The sequence below is a fragment of the Podarcis pityusensis genome (genome assembly GCF_964106645.2).
Source record: "Podarcis pityusensis genome assembly, chromosome: 5".
Lineage (NCBI taxonomy): Eukaryota > Metazoa > Chordata > Lepidosauria > Squamata > Lacertidae > Podarcis > Podarcis pityusensis.
The window spans coordinates 90,093,004-90,114,832 of NC_138032.1; the positions used below are offsets into that span (position 1 = coordinate 90,093,004).

The 21,829-nt window shown below is 45.7% G+C and overlaps 1 protein-coding gene across 3 annotated transcripts in view; it reads right to left on the reverse strand.

Annotated features, from left to right (window-relative positions):
* Positions 1-2,249, reverse strand: part of LOC308477128 (cardiac-enriched FHL2-interacting protein) — a 38,218-nt gene extending 35,969 nt beyond the window's left edge. For all 3 annotated transcript variants that reach the window (XM_081005417.1, XM_081005415.1, XM_081005416.1), the window contains exon 1: positions 1,916-2,249. The gene's annotated coding sequence lies outside the window, so the exon portion shown is untranslated. The remainder of the gene's footprint in view (positions 1-1,915) is intronic.
* Positions 2,250-21,829: the final 19,580 nt, after the last annotated feature.

Genomic DNA, 21,829 nt, shown 5'->3' on the forward strand with positions numbered 1-21,829 from the left:
CCTGGATTTACAGAAGCTATCCCAGTTTCTGATTTGATCCCGGAATGTCCCTCTTTTCCTTAGGCCATTTCCATTTTCACCAAAGAAATGTTGGAGGGTATGGAGTCATGTGGCCACCGAGCCTAGGAGATAAGTAACTATACAACCTTTAGAAGGCATCTGAAGGCAGCTCTGTAGTGGGAAGCTTTTTAAAAAGTTTTATTGTGTTTTTATATATGCTGCAAGCCACCCAGAGTGGCTGGGTTACCCCAGTCAGATGGGCGGAGTATAAATCATAAAATTATTATTATGGAATAGGTAAAGGTAAAGGGACCCCTGAACATCAAGTCCAGTCATGGCCGACTCTGGGGTTGCGGTGCTCATCTCGCTTTATTGGCCAAGGGAGCTGGCGTACAGCTTCTGGGTCATGTGGCCAGCATGACTAAGCTGCTTCAGGCAAACCAGAGCAGCGCACGGAAACGCCGTTTACCTTCCCGCCGGAGCGGTGCCTATTTATCTACTTGCATTTTGACGTGCTTTTGAACTGCTAGGTTGGCAGGAGCAGGGACCGAGCAACGGGAGCTCCTTTAATAGGTGGAATGGGATGTCCCTATTTTCATCAGGGAAATGTTGGTGGATATGTGATAACAGATCTCATTAGCTGACTTGAGACTTCCGAACGTTAGCCTCCTTCTCAGGGTCTCCAGGACAAGAACTAAAGTCTCAAGGCGAGGTAATAGGAAGAAGTGGGCACACTGTTGTCAGCTTGGCTTGTGTGCTTCTACCATTACTGCCCTCCCCTGCTCATCAGACCACATGTTGGTCCCATGACAGAGCAAGTGCTGTCCACATCTCGGCAGCTTCAAGCCCCTGGCCTACAAGGCACAACTCTCACACGATGCTCACTGTCTCTCAGGTTCTGCGCTTCTAGGAGCCTGACAGGCCTAGCCTCAATGCCTTTCTAGTCTTCCTTTCAGGGCCATTTTGGACAATGACCCTAAGCAACGTTGTTATTGCCACTCCCAAGCAAAGCCGTTGCCATAAGAAAAAAAGAGTTTCCAACTGCCACCCGCTTGTATCTTGCTGCACTGGCAGAGAAGCAAAAATGTTTTTCTTGCTCATCACAGTAACTCTATATCTACACCATTTTGTGTAAGACTATTAGTTATTATAATTTCTATAGTGCAAGACACATTACGGAATACAAGAGGACAGGGGTTTCCATAATCTGCTTGTATATTACAAGTCGGAATAACGAAACACAGTTTTTGTGACCTCAAATCTTGGGCATCTGGACCTCAGAGGTCCAAGCTGTTGAGGATTGGTTTCCTAGATTAAAGGGAATACCATTGAATAGTCCCAGTAATACTATCCTCGCTTCATAGGTAATTAACTGACATAAGAATATCTAACTGACATTAGACCAATGTCTGTCTAGACAAATGTTTGTGTCACACTGTGTGTCCAACAGCATTCTCCACACCCCAGTGTAATATACATCTGAGATTTATGAAAGTAAATCTTCAGCTAGAAAATAAACCTAAACATGATAAACCTTGCTGTGCAGCCTTGGTTCATATGTAGTGACACTTGAACAGCCCACTCCTATGCACGTTTACTCAGAAATAAGTCCCACAGAGCTTACTGCCCCTTGCTCTCACATATATGCATGGAATCGTAGCCTTAATATCTTTACATTTGATTGCAACACTGGCTTGGATAAATCAGAGCAAAAAAATCTATCCACCTGGAGGACAACTTCCCTGCTTTTCAGCTGAGCTCAAGAGATCTGGCCTGATTGGGGGGGGGGGGGAATAATAATAAACTGTTTCGTGTTTCGCATCTGATCAGTTTCACATGATGTGCTTCCATGCTGCCCTTGCACCCACAGCCGAAAGCACACATCGCAACACCCATGCAGTTCCTTGCACCTTACCTTCTAGATCCAAGTGTTTTGATCAGAGGCGGAGGGCCACGGTGCTGTCTTCAGCTGAGCCAGCTTCCCAGCACATTTATTTCCAAAGTAGTTCGCTTACCCCTCAGACTTCCTGTAAGTCATATCCTTTCGTGTGAATGAGAACAGTGGTTTTTCGAAGTGGAAGCAGCCAAGTCTTTCCCACTCCCCTCAAGATCCGCCCAAATAGGTGAAACGAAGCGAGAAATCAAAGTCCGTAAAACATACTTAAATATATCTTAGGCAAGGAGGAACCAAGTGTAGAACATGGTTGGGGAAGAGCAAACATACGTATTGGAATAGCCACGCAGTGTCAAGTAACAAGCAGGCACTCACAGGCTATTTTTACACACAGCTTCTCCGCTGGCAATGCTTCAAAGATAACTGAGTGACAGAATATAATGTTCTGCGATTGGCCAGCCCCCAAGGGTGATTCAAACCATAAACCGCCGCATTTTCATGCCATCGGGTGGCGGGCGCAAATGTTTTCATGAAAGTCATCATTAAAAATAATAAGCCAGAAATGTGCCCATGAGTTACGCACATGATTGTCTTCGTGGTGTCATTTCATAAATAGCCCATTTCATCATCAGGGCAGGACAGATGTATCGCGCGCTGCATTCTCCGAGACACAGCCCTGCCTGTCCTTCGGAAGCCAATAGAAAGAGCGGCTTTAATAGGAAAGACGCTCAAGCATTGAGTTTCATTCTGAAGGTTGCAGTAAAATATTAGATAATGAGTGGATGTTGCATGTCATCAGCAAGCCGTGCTTTGCTCTTGCAAATAGGAAACGGGCTGTTCCCAACCTGGATCAAAGCAGTTATGGAAGTTGTTAGCATTTACAGAAGCCATCCCAGTTTCTCATTGGATCCCGGAATGTCCTGCTTTTCCTTAAAGGTAAAGGAACCCTGACAGTTAAGTCCAGTCGCAAACGACTCTGGCGCTCATCTCGCTTTACAGGCCGAGGGAGCCAGTGTTTGTCCGCAGACAATTTTTCTGGGTCATGTGGCCAGCATGACTAAGCCGCTTCTGGCAAAACCAGAGCAGTGCACGGAAATGCCGTTTGCCTTCCCGCTGGAGTGGTACCTATTTATCTACTTGCACTTTGACGTGCTTTCGAACTGCTAGGTTGGCAGGAGCTGGGACTGAGTAATGGGAGCTCATCCCGTCACAGGGATTTGAACTGCCGAACTTCTGATCGGCAAGCCCTAGGCTCAGTGGTTTAGACCACAGTGCCACCTGTGTCCCTGTATCACCCTAGGACGTCCCTATTTTCCTCAGAGAAATGTTGGGGGCTATGGAGCTATCCGACCCCTGAGCCATCTGAAGGCAGCCCTGTATAGGGAAGGGTTTAAAAAATAATAATCAAATGTTTTATTATGTTTTAATATATGTTGGAAGCCAGTCGGATGGGTGAGGAATAATAATAATAATAATAATAATAATAATAATAATAATAGGACTAAAGCAGCAAGTACAGACAGTATTACGTGCCTTAATCCTGCTTCTGTCATTATTATCTGGAATGTCATCTGCCTCTCAGAATCTCCTGTGGTGCAATGGGTTAGTGCATCAGGCTATTAACCAGAAGGTTGGTGGTTCAAGCCCACCCAGGGATAGCTGTGGGTAGAATTCTGCACTGCAGGGAGTTGGACTAGATGATCGTCAGGGTCCCTTCCAACTCTACAATTCTATGATTCAATCCCCTACCTACCTCTAATCATGGCTGGAGTTACCTAAAGTTATGTAGGAAAACAATATCGTTACATTGACCACACTCAGTTGAGATATAACACCTACTCAGGCTAGATTTCCTTGGGAAAACTCCTAGACTTGGAATGGTAATTTAATCATTTAGTCCAACCCAGTGCAAAAGCAGGAAATCCTGATAGCTGGCCATACACCCTCTGTTGAAACTTTTATAAGGGTGAGCTCACCATTTTCTGAGGCAGTTTGTCTCACTTTCAAGCAGCTCCTATCATCCAGAGGTTCTTCCTAAAGTTTAGCCAAAATCCCCTTTCTAGGTCCAGGTTCTGCCTTCTAGAGCAACGGAAAAGTAAATTGTTGTCTATGTGACAGCCCTTCAGATATTTGAAGATGGCTTTCATTTTGGTTTTCTTATATGGGCTAAATATACTCACCTACTTCAACTGTTTGTCATAGATTTTGGGACTCCAGGCCTTCTCACCATCCTTTTCACCCTTCTATGGGCACATAGGAGACAACACCTAGGGGCCAAGGTCCCTTCAGCCCTGCCCCACAATTGAGGGGGCCAAAGCTGATGTGCATGTGCCATGCCTTGTGATTGATTATGCAAGGTGGGGCTTACCTGTCCCCCACCTGTCCCCTTTTATTCAAGTTGGTACCCCTGTATGGCATGTCCCAGTCTTTCAGTATTCTGCTAAATAGAGCTGTATCATTACTCTCATTCTGGATGCTATGTCTGTTGATGCAACCTACATTTATTATTCTTATTATTATTAAAGGTCTGTATAGTAAAAGCTATGGTTTTCCCAGTAGTGATGTATGGAAGTGAGAGCTGGACCATTAAGAAGGCTGATCGCCGAAGAATGGATGCTTTTGAATTACGGTGCTGGAGGAGACTCTTGAGAGTCCCATGGACTGCAAGAACCTCTCCATTCTGAAGGAAATCAGCCCTGAGTGCTCACTGGAAGGACAGATCCTGAAGCTGAGGCTCCAATACTTTGGCCACCTCATGAGAAGAGAAGACTCCCTGGAAAAGACCCTGATGTTGGGAAAGATGGAGGGCACAAGGAGAAGGGGATGACAGAGGATGAGATGGTTGGACAGTGTTCTCGAAGCTACCAGCATGATTTTGACCAAACTGTGGGAAGCAGTGGAAGACAGGAGTGCCTGGCGTGCTCTGGTCCAGGGGGTCACGAAGAGTCGGACACGACTAAACGACTAAACAACAACAACAAATTATTATTATTATTATTATTATTATTATTATTTGCTGCTATATGGCACCACTGTGTCATGTTTAGCTTGTGATCTTCTAAAAAATCCCTAGATCTTTTTGACACATGCCACTGTCTAGTGTAACGCATCCCCTATTTGTGCATCTGAAAACCAAAATGCAGAAGTTTCTGCTAGAGTTCATTTTCTTAGATTTGGCCCCTCCTGTAAAGATCATGTCTTTTCTACGGTATTATCTAGCCAACCCGGTTAGGTGTCAAATTTATACTGCCCTTCATCAGCAAACAGTACAATCACCTAGCCCATATTTTACCAATTTGTAAAGAGCATGTTGTGGAGTCAAAAGCCTTGCTGAAATCAACACGAACTACACCTGGGCATTTCCAGCTTAAACACACCAACAGAGGGTCCAAGTCTTTTTTTTTTTTTAATGATATTTATTCCATATTTAAAGTTACAAAAAAGAGAAAGAAAAACCATACAAAATACAAAGAAAAATTTAACCTTAACAAAGCAAAAAGTAAAAAGATAAAAATAAACAATAAAATAGAATAACAGAGGGTCAAAGTCTACTGCTCCCACACCTAATTCTTAAGGACGATGAATGATGATGATGATAATTAATAATAATAATAATATATGCTGCCCATGTGACTGATTTGTCCCAGTCACTCTGAGCAGCTCTCAACAAATTATTAAAAACACAAGACAACACGGGAGTGCCAACTTGAATAAAACATGATCACATGATGTGGCATAACTGATCACATGATCAGTGGCGCGCACATACCATTTAAAGGGCAATGTCCATCAAATTGGTGGGCCCGCACCCCCTCAAATATTTTATTGAAGACCCATCGGCTCCTATGATACAACATCAACCATTAAAAAGTTCCCTGAACAGGGCTGCCTTCAGATGTGTTCTAAAAGTCAAATAGTTGTTTATCTGTTTGACATCTGATGGGAGGGCGTTCCACAGGGCGGGCGCCACCACCGAGAAGGCTCTCTGCCTGGTTCCCCGTAACCTCACTTTTCGCATTAAGGGGACTGCCAAAAGGCCCTCAGAGATGGGCCTCAATGTCTGGGCTGCACAATGGGGGTGGAGATGCTCCTTCAGGCAATCAGGGCCGAATCCATTTGTGACTTTAAAGGTCAGCACCAACACTTTGAATTGTGCTCGGAAGTGTACTGGGAGCCAGCATAGATCATTTAGGACCAGTGTTATATGGTCTCGCCAGCCGCTCCCAGTCACCAATCTAGCAGCCACATTCTGGATTAGATGTAGTTTCTGAGTCACCTTCAAAGGTAGCCCCACGTAGAGCGCATTGCAAGTCCAAGTGGGAGATAACCAGAGCATGTACCACTCTGGTGAGACATTGTGCTAACAGGTAGGGTTTCAGCCTGTTAGACAGCTGCCCTGAACACAGAATTCACCTGTGCCTCTATGGACAGGATGGGGAGGTGTGGTTGTGTAGAAACCTCTGGTTTTAGTATGAGATACATACATTGCTCTGCACTCTTTTGTTTCTGGCCGCTCTCAGCATCACTTGCATGTGGTCCTAGGATGGTTTTCCACATGAGGGAAGGTGGCCCCCAGGCTGAGAAAGGTTCTCCATCCATCTGTGCCCTCGGTTATTTCTTAGCCACGTTGAGAACCGTCAGCCAGTCTCCCTAAGAAAAGGGAGCCATACCTGACAACTATGCTAGGATTTTTATGTTAGGACTCATCTACACCGGTCAATCATAACGTTAAAAATGCGTTATAAAAATGTGACACCAGAGGGCTATGTCTCTACAGTGATCCGTCGCCAATGTCAAATTGCATTGAGGGCTATTTTTTTACAACGTTTTTCATATCAGTGTCGATCCAGCCTTAAATTCCAGCTCAGCTAACCCTCTCCTGTGCGATGCTATGCAGCAATGCAGATTGTAGAATGGTACAGCCGTCTCTTTTCCCAACAGCATCAAAGCCAGTACTTTTTTTCCTGCAGGTACTCAAGGGAACGCGGTACGGGCAATTTTTTTCCTTAAAAAAGAAAAAGCACAGATCAAAACCATTAACAAGGAAAACATGTACAGCAAGGCAAACTGTCTTTACAATTTTAGATTCAGGTAGTAGCCGTGTTGGTCTGAAGCAGTCGAAATAAATACCGTATTTTTTGCTCTATAGGACGCACTTTTCCCCCTCCAAAAATGAAGGGGAAATGTGTGCGCGTCCTATGGAGCGAATGCAGGCTCCTTGGCTTCAGCGATAGCAACGTGAAGCCTCCAAAACGCTTCAGGCAGCTATCCGCAAGCCTTCGGAGTGCAGCAGGAGTTCCTGCCACGCTCCGAAGGCTTGTAGATGGCCGTCTGAAGCCTGGAGAGCGAGAGGGGTCGGTGCACACTGATCCCTCTTGCTCTCCAGGCTTCGCTTCGCTGGAGAGGCGCTGCACAGTTTTCCCTCTCTGCGCAGCGCCCCTTCAGCGAAGCGGGAGGAGAAATGGAAGGGGCTCCGTTTCTCCTGCCGCTTCGCTGAAGGGGCGCTGAGCAGAGAGGGGGAGATTTCCCCCTCCCTGTTCTCCCCCTCCTATGGTCTGGTGCGTCCTATAGAGCGAAAAATACGGTAAATTTCTTTTTAATTTCTTTGTTTATTTTGTCTTTACCTACATTTTCACGTGTTTTAAATGAAAGAGCCTGGATGTAGCAGGACTTTAGCATGGACTGAGCCAAGTCACCGCAGCTGTTTCATCAAGTCTGAGCTGTTTTAAGTGAAGAGCTGCCAATCAGCTCACAGTGGCAGGACTTAATGCTGGTGAAAACTAACCCTGAGTCATTAGATCAGTGGCCTTATATTTAAGCGATGAGACTACCAGATAACTGGCACGTTGCTCCTGTGTTCTGTCTGAAGGGCCAAACTAGATGTGATTGGAGCTGCAGTTTCTTGCCCATGTCTCTGCATTGTGAAACAGGAGGTTGGGGGTGTAATTTTTGCAAGAAAGCTGTGTAAAGAGTGTCTGCCCCTTCTTTATTATTATTTATTGAATTTATATACCCGGGGGTCTCAGGGCAGTTCACAGAAGAAAATCGAGATATAAAACCACAAAATACCTAATAAAAATAAAAACAATCCAATAGTACCCCCCCCAAAAAAAAACACATTTTAAAAGGGCATAGGATGTAAATTGGATCAACCAAAGGCCTGGTTAAAAAGGAATGTTTTTGCCAGGTGCCTAAAGGTGTATAATGAAGGCGCCAGGCGAACTTCCCTGGGGAGAGCATTCCACAGAAGGGGAGCCACTGCAGAGAAGGCCCCGTTCTTGTGTTGCCACCCTCCAGACCTCTCAAGGACACACTTGAAAAAGGGCCTCAGAAGATGATGTCAGGGTCTGGGTAGGTTCATATGGAAAGAGATGGTCCTTGAGGTATTGTGGTCCTGAGTCGTTTAAGGCTTTATAGGTCAAAACCAGCACTTTGAATTGGGCCCAGAAACTCATTGGTAGCCAGTGCAGTCGGACCAGGATCTGTGTACAGCGGTACCTCAGGTTAAGAACTTAATTCGTTCCAGAGGTCCATACTTAACCTGAAACTGTTCTTAACCTGAAGCACCACTTTAGCTAATGGGGCCTCCCGCTGCTGCTGTCCCGCCTCTGCACGATTTCTGTTCTCATCCTGAAGCAAAGGTCTTAACCCGAGGTACTATTTGTGGCTTAGCGGAGTCTGTAACCTGAAGTGTATGTAACCCAAGGTACCACTGTAATATGCTCAAACAGTCTTGCTCCGGTGAGCAACCTGGTCACTGAATTCTTCACCCTCTTCTTTTTTCCTTCCTGCGGTCCATATCTCCAGACACCTATACTTTCCACCTGTCTCACTTCTCGTGTCAGAGCAACCACACTGGGCTTGAGGAGAACAAGAGTTTGGGTGACCAACTGCAAGGAAGGATTATTTATTTAGACCAGTGGTTTTTTCCTGGGGGTACTAAAGTGTATGCAGTACTGGCACACGCAAAGACACACACACGCGCCAAATGTTAAAAGTACTTAAGGACCTGAGCAGGAGCAGTCCAATTTCTGGAGGGTATAGAGACTTTGATTTACCAGAAAAAAATATTAATGCAGTTATTTTGAGATGAAATATCTGTGCAACAACACTCTTCCAACCTTGACCTAACCCAAAGCCATATTAGTAAGGAACAGAAAAGCCCAAATTCAGAAGTGCCGTATGGAACTTCTACCACCAAAAATTTCCCTCACCATCTCCACAAACTACCACTATCTCTTCTGCAGCTTTTCGAAAGGTAATCTTCAGCCATAAAAACTATGCTAATGCACATGCCTGGTTTTTAATTAAGGCTAAATCTAATTCCGCTCCAACTGTAGCTAGCTTTGTTGATCTAGGTATTGAAAACAGCCTCCATGCAAACATATTTTGTACCTTTTCTAATTAATCTAGCTTATCAATGGTCCACAAGAGTGCACCATACAGTAATTGTGGTATGATCCTTCATTTATATTTTTCCAGAGCTAGTTTTAACAGGTTTCCCCCTTGGAAATCATCAGCGTAATAGATCTCTCCGTGGGTTGAGTCATTTGTAATATTTGGGGTTTCCATGAGCCCATTGAGCGATTTCCGAATAATTAAGGCCTTCTCCCTGAATATTAGCCAGCTTACCTTTGAAGGTAGAGGCACTTGGAGAAGAATCTGAAGAGAGCGGGATCCTGTACCACAACCAGTCGTTGCCACTTCAGTCTCTGAATGTCACCCTACTGAATGTAAATGGAGCAATGCTGGATTCCATTACATTCAGGCACTGCTGCTGGAAAAGCCCAAGGCTACGGGCTGGCATAAGGATGGGCTGGCAAAGCGGGAAAGTAATGGAGCAACATTGCTCCTTCACATTGGCACACCCTCCAACATTTTTCCAATGAAAATACGGACGTTCTATTCAATTATTATTATTATTATTATTATTATTATTATTATTCTACCCTGTCCATCTGGCTGGGTTGCTGCAGCCACCCTGGGCAGCTTGCAACATATATAAAAACATAATAGAACATTACACATTGAAAAGCTTCTCTATTCAGGGCTGCCTTCAGATGTCTTCTAAAGGTTGTATAGATGCATATCTCCTTGGCTTGGGGGGTTGCATAACTCCATACCCTCCAGCATTTCTCTGATAAAAATAGGGATGTCCTAAGGAAAAGCAGGACATTCCAGGATCAATTTAGAAACCGGGATAGCTTGTCCCTGGAAAATAGGGAAACTTGGAGGGTCTTATGGTTGGCTATTTCAATCTGAGCTGGAAAAGAATTTGAGAGTGTGAAAACCTCACCTCTGCTTTGCGGTAAGCTTTACTAAACACCTGAAGTTCTTTTGCAATCTAGCTAAGGAGAACTTCACCATCATCCCTGCCAGATGACAGTTGCATTGAAACTTACCGCAAGTCCTGAGTACTGGCAAGACATGTTCCTTCAGGCCTACTCTTTCTGCTATGTTTTCCATCTTCTGAAGAATCTGAGTAGTCTTCAACAGCAAGTAGTCTTCAACAGCAATACATGCTGCCTGTCTTTATCTGTCCAGGAGGGATTGGAGTTAATGTACCAGTCAGTGTTGGTGAAAGACATTTTATGCCACAGATTCTTTTAGGGCATCCAAGTTAAGGTCCACATCTGTGAGCATCTTTGCAGCTCCATAAGAACGAACAGAACTCCACCCAGAGCAGAGAGCCAACCCCCTTTGGGACATATGAACCATTCACAAAGAGGAACTCTCTTTTATATGGATTGAGCTCCAGTTTATTCACCCTCACCAAGTCCATTAAATCTCTTTTACATCATTTGAGCCATTATCTGAGAAGGAAGGGGAGGAGATTCAGCTCTCCCAACTCATGTGAACCACCGTCTTTCATTTCGTACATGTGAACAAGTGTGGCTGACCCATCATATCTAGTTTGGCCTAGTTTTTGTTGTTCAGCTACCATTAAGTGCACAAATGTCATATTTTCCCTTGGTACAAGGAAGGAAGGAAGGAAGGAAGGAAGGAAGGAAGGAAGGAAGGAAGGAAGCTCATCCCTCACAAAACAGTTGCTTGAGCTAGGGTCTTGCTATATGGGACAAGAACTGTTTTTCCTCCTGGGAAGCACATAAACTGAGTTTGCAGAAACTGTCCTGTCCTCTTTCCCCACCTCCCTATAGGGGATTGCCTAGAGGAGAGGTTGATCAGAGGAGCAAGTCAAAGTGTTCTTACCCTACTGCAGCTCTTAGCATGGGGCCTTAACAGAGAGGCTGCCTATTTGAAGGAATAACCTGCCTTCCGGTGGGAGGATCAAATGCAGAGGCTATTTTGACCTCCAGCAACAAGAGCCAATTCAGAGAACTCTAGGAGAAGCTGAGGGCATGGAACATCTTCCTGGAAAGAGCTTTCAACAGCTCGCTTTCTGATGAAGTCTCGGTGCAGAGCAGAAGAGAGGGTTGGAGCTGGTAGAGGTTGCCAGCACTTCCAGTTAGTCCATCACGTACCCTCCAGTGTTCCTTTGATAAAAACTGGGATGCGATTTGGCAATGATACCTCGAGAGGCATCCAAACCTATGGAAAATAAATGGACAGACAAACCAGTTTCGAAACTATGCAGTAGATGAGCTGAGCTGGATGTCCACGAAGGCTGCACCAGCCTTGATCTGGGAGCTCAGTTTGCAAACAGGTCATTGAGAGGTTGCAAGCAGGTCACATACACTGCAATATATTCCTGGGAAAGAAGGGAGAGGACTGGAGGGTTGGTTCCACTCTCCACCCCCTACTCCTTCTGCAGAGAAGGAAGAGAGGGAGGGGAGGCTGTGTCCCCCTATTGCTGGGGACCACTTCTACACTCATAACTTGCTTCCGCTACACAGCAGCTAGAAAACAACTTGTCTATCCCATCTTTTGGCTACAAGGGCCCCCAAGATTAATGCACATTTACATCTCCTTGCCCCTGAATTTGGCCCCCATCCACATGGCTCCCCCCCCCACCAGTCCCTATCCCAGTCCATTTCAGGCTTAAACTTGGATTTCCCCTACCCAGTGATGATGCAAATACAAAAAACACCCCAGCGGTCTATCCCTCTGTTATGTACTGAGTTGAATAGGATCCAAAATGCAGCAGTCTGATTGGTCCTAGAACAATAGGATTCAGAATGCAGCAATCTGATTGGTCCGCAGGAGCCACCCAATCCAGCTCCAGGTGGAAGTGAATCCGCAACCTGATTGGCCTACAGGAGAATCCCGGAATTAGCCAATCACGTGGGGCCCATTGTGTAAATAATGTATATAAAGCAGACATTCTGGGGGAACTTCCATTCCTCCTCACCACTATGAGCTGAATAAAGAGCATGAAATCCACTCTCGACTCAGAGTATAGTTCACCCTCCTACGGTTACTATGGGTATGGTCCTCCAGTTCGTGCAGTTAAGGAGAAATTGTCCCGCTTCCAGACCCAGTACTTCCTCTGAGATTGATTTGCCTTCTGGCAGCTCTCATACTTACTTCCGGCTCAGCTGGTATTAAGCTGCCTTTTCAGGAATGGAATTATTATTATTATTGCATTCTATCGTTAATAAGGGAACAGTTGCATGCGTGACCCACGTAGTCAATACCTGCCATTTCCCAGTATTTCTGGAGCTTCGTATATGTGCGAAACAAAGGTCAGCCGCAGTAAATTCAGGTAAAGGCTTTCCCCCACTCTATATGTGTGATGAGCGGCGGGGGGCGGGAGGGGGGGCGGGATACAAGTGGTTCACTTTAGCACAACAAAAGCCATCTTGGATATGATTTCTCCTGAGCAATGGCCTGCCACAAGCCACGGATAGGATCTCAGCTGTTAATACAGTTTCCAAACACTTCTTCTGCCAAATGGTGTGTCTGCCCCCCCCCTCTGCTGCCTTTTACTGCACACGGTGACGATAGGGCTATAATTGGAGGCAAGGGCACTGGATCTTTTCCCAGGATCCACTCTTGGAGAAAGCTCTGCGCATATTGTCATGATGGACATACACATGTGTGCCCCGGCAGAGGGAAAGCAGCCATTATTGATGACTATGCAAGAATGGCCGAGCCAGGCGTCCCATTCCCACTCTGCCCACGCCGCTCTCCTGCTTTTGTGACCTGTTTTCGTCAACACCTTCTTCGCTTGATCTCCTGTGTTGCCAGGATTCTAAGCTTTCCTGTGTAAGGGTCGCGTTCAGACGGACGCTCCCAAATCTGTCCCCTTACCTTCCCAGTCGAGATTGATTATTTTTAGAACTCTGCGGATATTCCCAGGCTAGATGGGAAGATGACCTTGTGAAATTAGTAGCACCTCTCTGCTCTCCTTGTTTGTCATTGCGTGAACTTCATTTTAAGCTTGTGGTTTTCGACAGCTGCATTCCAGTACAGGGCTTGCTCTGTTGTATTCTGGAATGCAAATAACGCGTCACCTTCTGAAGTTAAATTTAACAAATGAAATTAAGAACAAGGACTCTGAAGTCCACACTTTCTCTCGTTCCCTTGCTTTCCCCCAGGGAAAACCACAACAATTTGGGAAGGGAGCGGGGCAAGGGGACAACTGCTAGGACCCATGCCTAGAAAGCATGGATAAAGCAGAAGACCACTTGGACCAGTGCTTGTGATTTGAGGACCCGTCCCACGCTTGAGAATAATAAAGACACATGGACACAGCATATTCGATTAATGGGCTAGAAAAGGCCACAACTTTATTGATTACAGCATGTGAGAGGTATTGGCTTAGGCATTGGACAACAGCAAATTTTGACTCCACCCACTCGAAGAGGGGTGAGTCTGTCTAGGGTTAACCACCAGTAGGGGGAGCCTGTTGATGCAAATACAACTATAAGCTCTCCCCTGATGTCACCGGGGGTCGTGCCATGGCCCCCAGCCACCAGCAGGGCAACGGACAGGATCCACGACCCCGGATTCCTTTAACGGAATACCCATAAGGAAGGGGTAGGCAATGGCCACACCTTGCCCTTCCATACACCAACAACACATTCCAATCCCTAACCGCCAAATACCAAGAAAGTTGTGACGATTGCTACGAGGTAGGCGGAAAAAACCAAGAGGCCGGTGCCAATTTGCCAATTGGAAAAACTCCTACCAGGCCCCCTGGGCAACCAGGGCAACCAACCATGGGTCCATAGCAAGGTCAAGTGAGAAGCTACGCCCTAGAGGGAGTGGTGAGTGGGTGACTCGAGGAAATCAGCAGCACAATGGAGGCGAGAGCTGGCGCGGCTGCATTTGAGCGGCTAAACCACGCCCCTGAGCTGGCACTCGATTGGGTGCCCATCTGGGAGGTGTGGCGCGCCAGCGACGATGGCAGGGCAGGGGCCGGAACGCGGGAATCGGCTCCCGCTCACAACCCCTCCCCTCCGGAAGGAGGAGAGGCTTTTCCGAACACAAGTGGAACTGTGGATGAACCCTATGCTGAATCGCTACTCATCTTTTTTTAAGAAAAGAAAAGGAAAATATCCTACACCTTGAGAATAACAGATTTCTTGTGGCATAAGTATTTATAAACCAGACTTGCTGATCGGAAGGTCAGTGGTTCGAATCCCCACGATAGGGTGATGCTGCGATAGCGCAAATCTCTTGAACTGCCTGCGCTTATGGTTTTCCTCAGAGAGGAAAGCAGGTGATAAAAAACATCTAGTTCAGGCTGGAATCGTACATTGACAAACTGATGAATCAGTTCCCTGTAGCCTCAGTGATAGTGGCAGGTGACTTAAATACTAGAATTGGCCAGTCTGACAATGCTCACTTCCACGAATCGCCACCCATCTTAGAGGAAGCCCATTCTATACCAATCAGACAGCTTTCCGGCATAGCTGTCAACTTTTCCCTTTTCTTGTGAGGAATCCTATTCGGAATAAGGGAATTTCCCTTTAAAAAAGGGAAACGTTGACAGCTATACTTTCCGGGTCATGTGGCCAGCATGACTAAACTGCTTCTGGTGCAACGGAACACCGTGACAGAAACCAGAGTGCATGGAAACACTGTTTACCTTCCTGCCGCAGCGGTACATATTTATCTACAGTGGTACCTCGGGTTAAGAATTTAATTCGTTCTGGAAGTCCGTTCTTAACCTGAAACTGTTCTTAACCCAAGGTACCATTTTTGCTATTGGGGCCTCCCGCTGCCGCCACGCCACCACTGCATGATTTCTGTTCTCATCCTGAAGCAAAGTTCTTAACCCGAGGTACTATTTCTGGGTTAGCGGAGTCTATAATCTGAAGCGTCTGTGACCTGAAGCGCCTGTAACCTGAGGTACCACTGTACTTGCACTGACGTGCTTTTGAACTGCTAGGTAGGCAGGAGCTGGGACAGAGCAAAGGGAGCTCACCCCGTCGAGGGGATTCGAACTGCTGACCTTCCAATCGGCAAGCCCAAGAGGCTCAGTGGTTTAGACCACAGTTCCACCCGCATCCCTGTTCATCTATGATTCCTTCCTGGCAGACTCATTCAATATGTCACAGGCACTCTTGCCTTTGAAGACAGAGGTCATTTTAAAGGAACAGCAACTTGTGACACATCGATAGTAATAGTGCAAAATCGTCATGCGATGCTCAGACACCTTCCGCCGGAATACAATGCAAACCATAATCGCAGGCAGTTCAAGAGCGCTGTGCTATCGCACCATCACCGTTAAGTGTCTCATTACTCTTGTCCCTATAAAACGGTCAATATTTCTTCCCATGTTGTTGAACTGTCAAACAAATGGTTTCTAAGTGAACACTGTTTAAACACAATAACTATTGAATCTCCAGAAGCTATCAGATGGCTGCTTTGACGATATCTGATAGCTGACGAACCCATCAAGGAACAGAGCAGAATAGGCTGGAAGAGATACTATGTCACTCGGATGAGAGGTCATGACTCATGTGAGCCCTGAGCCAGATGTGACTGGATTTCACCCTGTACATAACAGCTAGTTGTTACTGAAGAACATGTCGATGTTCTTGCGCAAGGTACGTCCGCACTTGCATGTGACTGATGCCTGTGAAATCTTAGTGCAACATGAAATCACAACATGCAACATGCTGAACCTGAGGAATTCAAGCACACAATATTACAAGCTGAAACATTTCTGTTGCTAATGGAATTCCTAGAAATGTCTGAGTACTTTTCCACACCCTCACAAATTCTGGCATGTATGTCTGACTGCAACTCACAGCCCACTTCATATTGAAAGGGAATGCAATTAAGCAACAGCTAAATTTGTATCTCTGCTCTTCTTGTGGTATGAATTTGCGGGTGATGGTCATGACACGAGGGATTAAGCCAAGGGTCAACAGCTGCATTATCGGTACTGAAAGGCAACAATGAATCACAGACCTTTAAAGTTGGAAGGGATCGTGGGGGTCATCTAGTCCAAACCCCTTTTGCCCAACAAGGAGTTTGAACCCATGATGAGATACTTAACAGTTGAATGACACAGACAGATTAATTGTCGGGATTTCATTAGTCATCGCTGTTTCCTGTCACCAACTTGTAACTTTCTGCATCCGTCTTTAAATTGTGTTTGGCATCAGCCTCAAAGGCCAACAGAATAGAGGGACTTCAGCATGCATCTTGGAGGTTTTGAAGAGACTTTCCTACTCACCTTTGCTTTAGACAACAGAACTATGCAAGATGGCGCTTATCTTTCAGATACAAAAAGACTTCCTGACATGGCGCCAATAGCGTTGAAAAGGGCTACTGAACAACTCTAACTTGAGCGTTCATTAGACAGACCAGCCAAAGAATCCAGCCTGGCTATTGTATAGAAGGTGTCTGTGAGGGAGAGGTGGCTTTGTACAGTACATAACACAGTGGAAATGATGACAACATCAAGTGCTATCTATGGAACAACAGAAATGGACTAGGCAAAGCATGGATAGGTTAGGTCAGATGTGGATGGTTCATGTCCAGTGAGTTATTGCTATGTTTTCAGGACAGCTTGTTAACCCATTTTCAATTTCTTAAAAAAGAATTTGTGATAAGATAAAAATCATATCTTCATTCTCAAGTTGCTGTAATGTTAAAGGAAGGCAAGAAATGCTGGTGTTTGTTCGGCAATGACTGCATGCATGGCTCCAACAAGTGAAGATTCAGAATGAAATTAATATTCCAAGACAAGATTTGGAAAGTGTAGTGGTTGTTTCAGCAAGCCCACACTGCAAGGGGAGACAGTGGAGGAAACTGTGACCAAGGTTCTCACTCCTATGAAATCCATGTGCACCACTTTGTAAGTATGCATAGTATTATGGTCTTTAAAACTATGGTTTGTCTTTTGCGTATTGAACACAACATTATTTAGAATATGTCAGTACAGTGGAACCTCGGTTTTCAAACGTACAGTGGTACCTCAGGTTACATACGCCTCAGGTTACAGACTCTGCTAACCCAGAAATAGTGCTTCAGGTTAAGAACTTTGCTTCAGGATAAGAACAGAAATTGTGCTCTGGCAGTGCAGCGGCAGCAGGAGGCCCCATTAGCTAAAGTGGTGCTTCAGGTTAAGAACAGTTTTAGGTTAAGTACGGACCTCCAGAACGAATTAAGTACTTAACCTGAGGTACCACTGTAATCCGTTCCAGAAAACTGTTTGACTTCCGAAACGTTTTAAAACTGAGGAGCAATGGGCGGTTGGCAAAATCCATTGAGAGAAAATAAAAACACACAGTAGAAGTCGTCTGACTTCCAAGGCACGTTCAAAAACGGAAGCAATTACTTCCGGGTTTTCACTTCCGAAACGTTCGAAAACTGAGATTCCACTGTATTCCACTGTATTCCCACAGCTTCCCCTATAACTCACAACAACTAGCAATCATCTGTTTTGCTATTTTGTATTGTCGTGAGTTTGAGTAAGCAGACATAGGATTGCACAGTTTGAGTCAGGCTGTATGATGCCTCCGTCCCTTCTAATTCCTGGATCCAGGAAGGGTTAGAATCTAATGGAGCATCTCAATGTTGAATTAGCCAGGCTCCGTGCCAGAGGGCAAAGGGGTGGACCTCCTCCCTTACCTGGCTGGAAGTAGGTCGGCTAGAAGCAGGCTGCAGGCAGAGAAGGAGAGCCATGTTTAATTTCTACTTGAATCCAGCTGTTGATATGGGAGAAGCAACACCTTCTGGGGTGTTAATGCTATGAGTCCCTCCATCCTAGGTTGTAGGTTTTTGTAAATAAACCCTATAACATAAAGACGCTACAGTCTCTGCTATCCCTAACTCCAAGGAAACCGAAAGCTGGGTAAACAGCTGGAGTCTGGGGTGGCGTGTAACTGTATTCAAGCACAGTAAATTAAGTGTGCAGTGTTCTATTAAGTACAGACCATCTCAGCTTAGCTTGGAGGCTATGCTCACACTCCCGATTACTAGACACTCGAACATTTCCAGTGTATTTTTTTAAAAAAAAATCCATGTGGCCATTATCCAAAATGCATATGCATCCCGTACTTCGTTATAAGTTACTACTGTTTAGGGCATTGTTTCTCAAATGAGCTTCACACTGATTGGAGCCTTCAAGTTAGTCTCTGAACCGCTTTTGCACAGGGGAAAAAGACATCCCCCATCATCAGTGACCCCTGTTGTGAGCCGAACCAGAAATGACTTGGACACTAATGAAGATGTGGACATGGGGGGGGGGGCTTTGAAACAAACAACAACAACAACAGCTTCACTACACTCTAGGTGTTACGTACTAAGCTTGGATCCTAGAACAATAGGCAGGTAGGATCCTAGAATGCAACAACTGATTGGCCTGCAGGAGAAGACCAATCAGGCTCCAGGAGGGAAACAGAATCAGCCAATCAGACAGGACTCGTTGTGTAAATAATGTATATAAAGGCCTGAGGTTTGGGGGGGGGGGGAATCAATCACTGTTTTACAAGCTGCAATAAAAAGCATGAAATCACTACAGGACTCCGAGTATATTTCACTGGTGGTGAAGGTGGGATCTTGCTGAACTGTCCGCTGTGCACCGCACACAGCCGCCACAGGCAACACAACATCGCACCGCGCATCCAGGCTACAGCTCCAGGACCAAGGGATGCAGAATGGCAACAGACAACAGCTTCATGCAGTTCAGCCCAGCCTCAGGAGACTGGGAAGGATACACCACCCGCTTCCAGTTCCTCCTAGAGGCAAAGGACATCACTGACACAGCCAAGAAGAGGGGGACCTTCTTCAGCGTCTGTGGAGAAGAAATGTTTGAGATTCACTAAGGCAGGAATGTGAACAGACCCCTAGACTCCTCTACTGCCTCTCTTCTCTTTTGGATGAGTAGGAACACTTTGCCAAGGCTGCATTTAGAACCTTCAAGAGCTGTCAAGAACCCTGTTTAATCAACCAGTTTACATTCCCAACACCTGCGCGGTGTCTCCACTAACAACACCATTTGTATATCATTCTTTCCACAGCAACTTGCATAATCTCCATTCTGATCTCTAAAGTTGCTGCAGCTGAGATCTGTGAGCTCCCGGCTGACGCATTATTCCAGTTCCCACTATAAGATATCATTTCCCTGAGTAAAGAACGCTATGGAGAGAAATCTACCTTTTTTCTCCCCCCAGCAGAAGTAATTTCTGCAGGGAGTTTTGAAGCCAGAATTGCAGGAGATAAATAGCAGAGGACACAATATCCTTCAGCACTGAGGAGGGTTTTGGCTATGGAGATGATATGAGATACTTATCGTATAAGCATGTGTGCACTAATGAATTGTCTGCTTTTGGTTGCTAGCTGGTTTTAAGTCTCCCTCCCCAAGCAAAATTAAGATGATTTTATACATATTCCTCAGATATCTTGTATATAAATTAATGGACTATTTGTGCCAGACTGAAAACTTTAGAAAAATCTACTTATATTATTTGGAAGAGGCTATATAATTACTTCAAAACTGCCTGTTGTTGTTTTTTAAAATCATGAGATCTCTATAGTAGCTCTGAAGCTATGCAAGAATGAAAAGGTGGCTTTAATGTGTATTAATGGAGCAAACAGCAAATGTGGAGAAGAGCGGATTCGTTTTTCTTATTCCCTTGTAGGACAAGAATGCTAAATAAGAGGATTCCAGCTGTGCAACAGGAAAGTTACAATGGATTGTGCAAGTCATTAATATTGCAATGAAAACTAATTAAACCTAGAGCTCTGGAGAAGCACTCATCGGAGATTTGAAGAGAGGAAGTGCAAGATTTGGGGGCCTTGGGCAAAGTGTATTTCATCCCTCAGAACAGAACAGTAAACAGAGGGTACTGGATTGCCTACTACGATTGAAGAAAAGAAAAGGTAGGCAGTTAGGAAAACGTCTTCAAATGGCAGAGTATACCATAGGACACAATAGAAGATGGCTGTTTCTCACTGCTTTTATGGTTGCTTCCAGTATTATCATTTTAAGGTAAGGGAGCTCTGCCGCCCAAGGCAAAACAGGAAGGTGCCTCCCCACCCAGGCCGAAGCCTCCCACCTGGGTTATGTGGCAACACCTGCAAAGTGCAGTGGCATAGCATGGGGGGCACAGGGGCTGTTGTCCCAGGTGCAAAATTGTTGGGGGTGCAAAATTTCAACACCCTAATACAGCTGTGACAAACCTAGACAGCATCTTAAAAAGCAGAGACATCACCTTGCCAACAAAGGTCCGTATAGTAAAAGCTATGGTTTCCCCTGTAGTGATGTATGGAAGTGAGAGCTGGACCATAAAGAAGGCTGATCGCCGAGGAATTGATGCATTTGAATTACGGTGCTGGAGGAGACTCTTGAGAGTCCCATGGACTGCAAGAAGATCAAACCTATCCATTCTTAAGGAAATCAGCCCTGAGTGCTCACTGGAAGGACAGATCGTGAAGCTGAGGCTCCAGTACTTTGGCCACCTCATGAGAAGAGAAGACTCCCTGGAAAAGACCCTGATGTTGGGAAAGATTGAAGGCACAAGGAGAAGGGGATGACAGAGGATGAGATGGTTGGATAGTGTTCTCGAAGCTACCAGTATGAGTTTGACCAAACTGTGGGAGGCAGTGCAAGACAGGAGTGCCTGGCGTGCTCTGGTCCATGGGGTCACGAAGAATCAGACACAACTAAAAGACTAAACAACAACAACAACAACAACAACAACAACAACAACAACAACACTTTGTTGTTTCCATCATGGGGCTCTGTTGAAAATGGCTTCTCCATGCGAACCAGGAAGTGACCTCTCCAGACAACGGAACAAATCTTCTTAGCTCTATGGGTGACGCGGATGCCGTTAGGCAATTGAATATGCATGCGTGCTGCATCTGTTTCCCTCCCTCCACACGGCCCCGGGCACCGGCAAGCCACGCTATGCCACTGGTGAAGTGGCAGCATTGTTGGTGCGTTCCAGCAATATCTCGTGGAAATCTCAGGAGGTTTTGGAGAGGTCTTGCAAGATCTGGCTGGAGGCTACTGGTGCTGCTTCTCCACCAGCAGTGGAAATGGCAGGGCACCTGTGGAACACAACTTCTTGGGCTTCTGCTGCCTCAGCCCACCTCATTGGCAAGCCAGCCCTGGGCTCTTACACAAGTCAGATTTCTTGGGTGAACCATGCCCATGTCTCCCATGCCTGCCATCACATGATGGAGGAAAGTTCATGCCTCACATAGACTGGCTACATACAGATGCCTGCCCACTTGTGTGCAACCAGTATGTGTTCTCCCACTGACACATGCACCATTTTTGGTACCAAAAGGGGGCAGGCAGACGCAGAACAGGGGAATCCCCACTCACATATATCCAGATAACGTGCGCAGTGGCCAGGAACAGAACCCCTGTGGGGTTTCCCTTGTATATGCTCCCTTGTACATCTCCCCAGCAGAGAAGGTCCTATGGCTTCTCATCGATGTAAACACTTCAGTGACTCATAAAGTCACCCTTCTTGCTTTTGCTTTGGCGGCCAAAATGACCAGAAAGAAGACCCTGGACAATATACCAGTGAACTGTAAAGGAGACACAGAGAGCCAAAC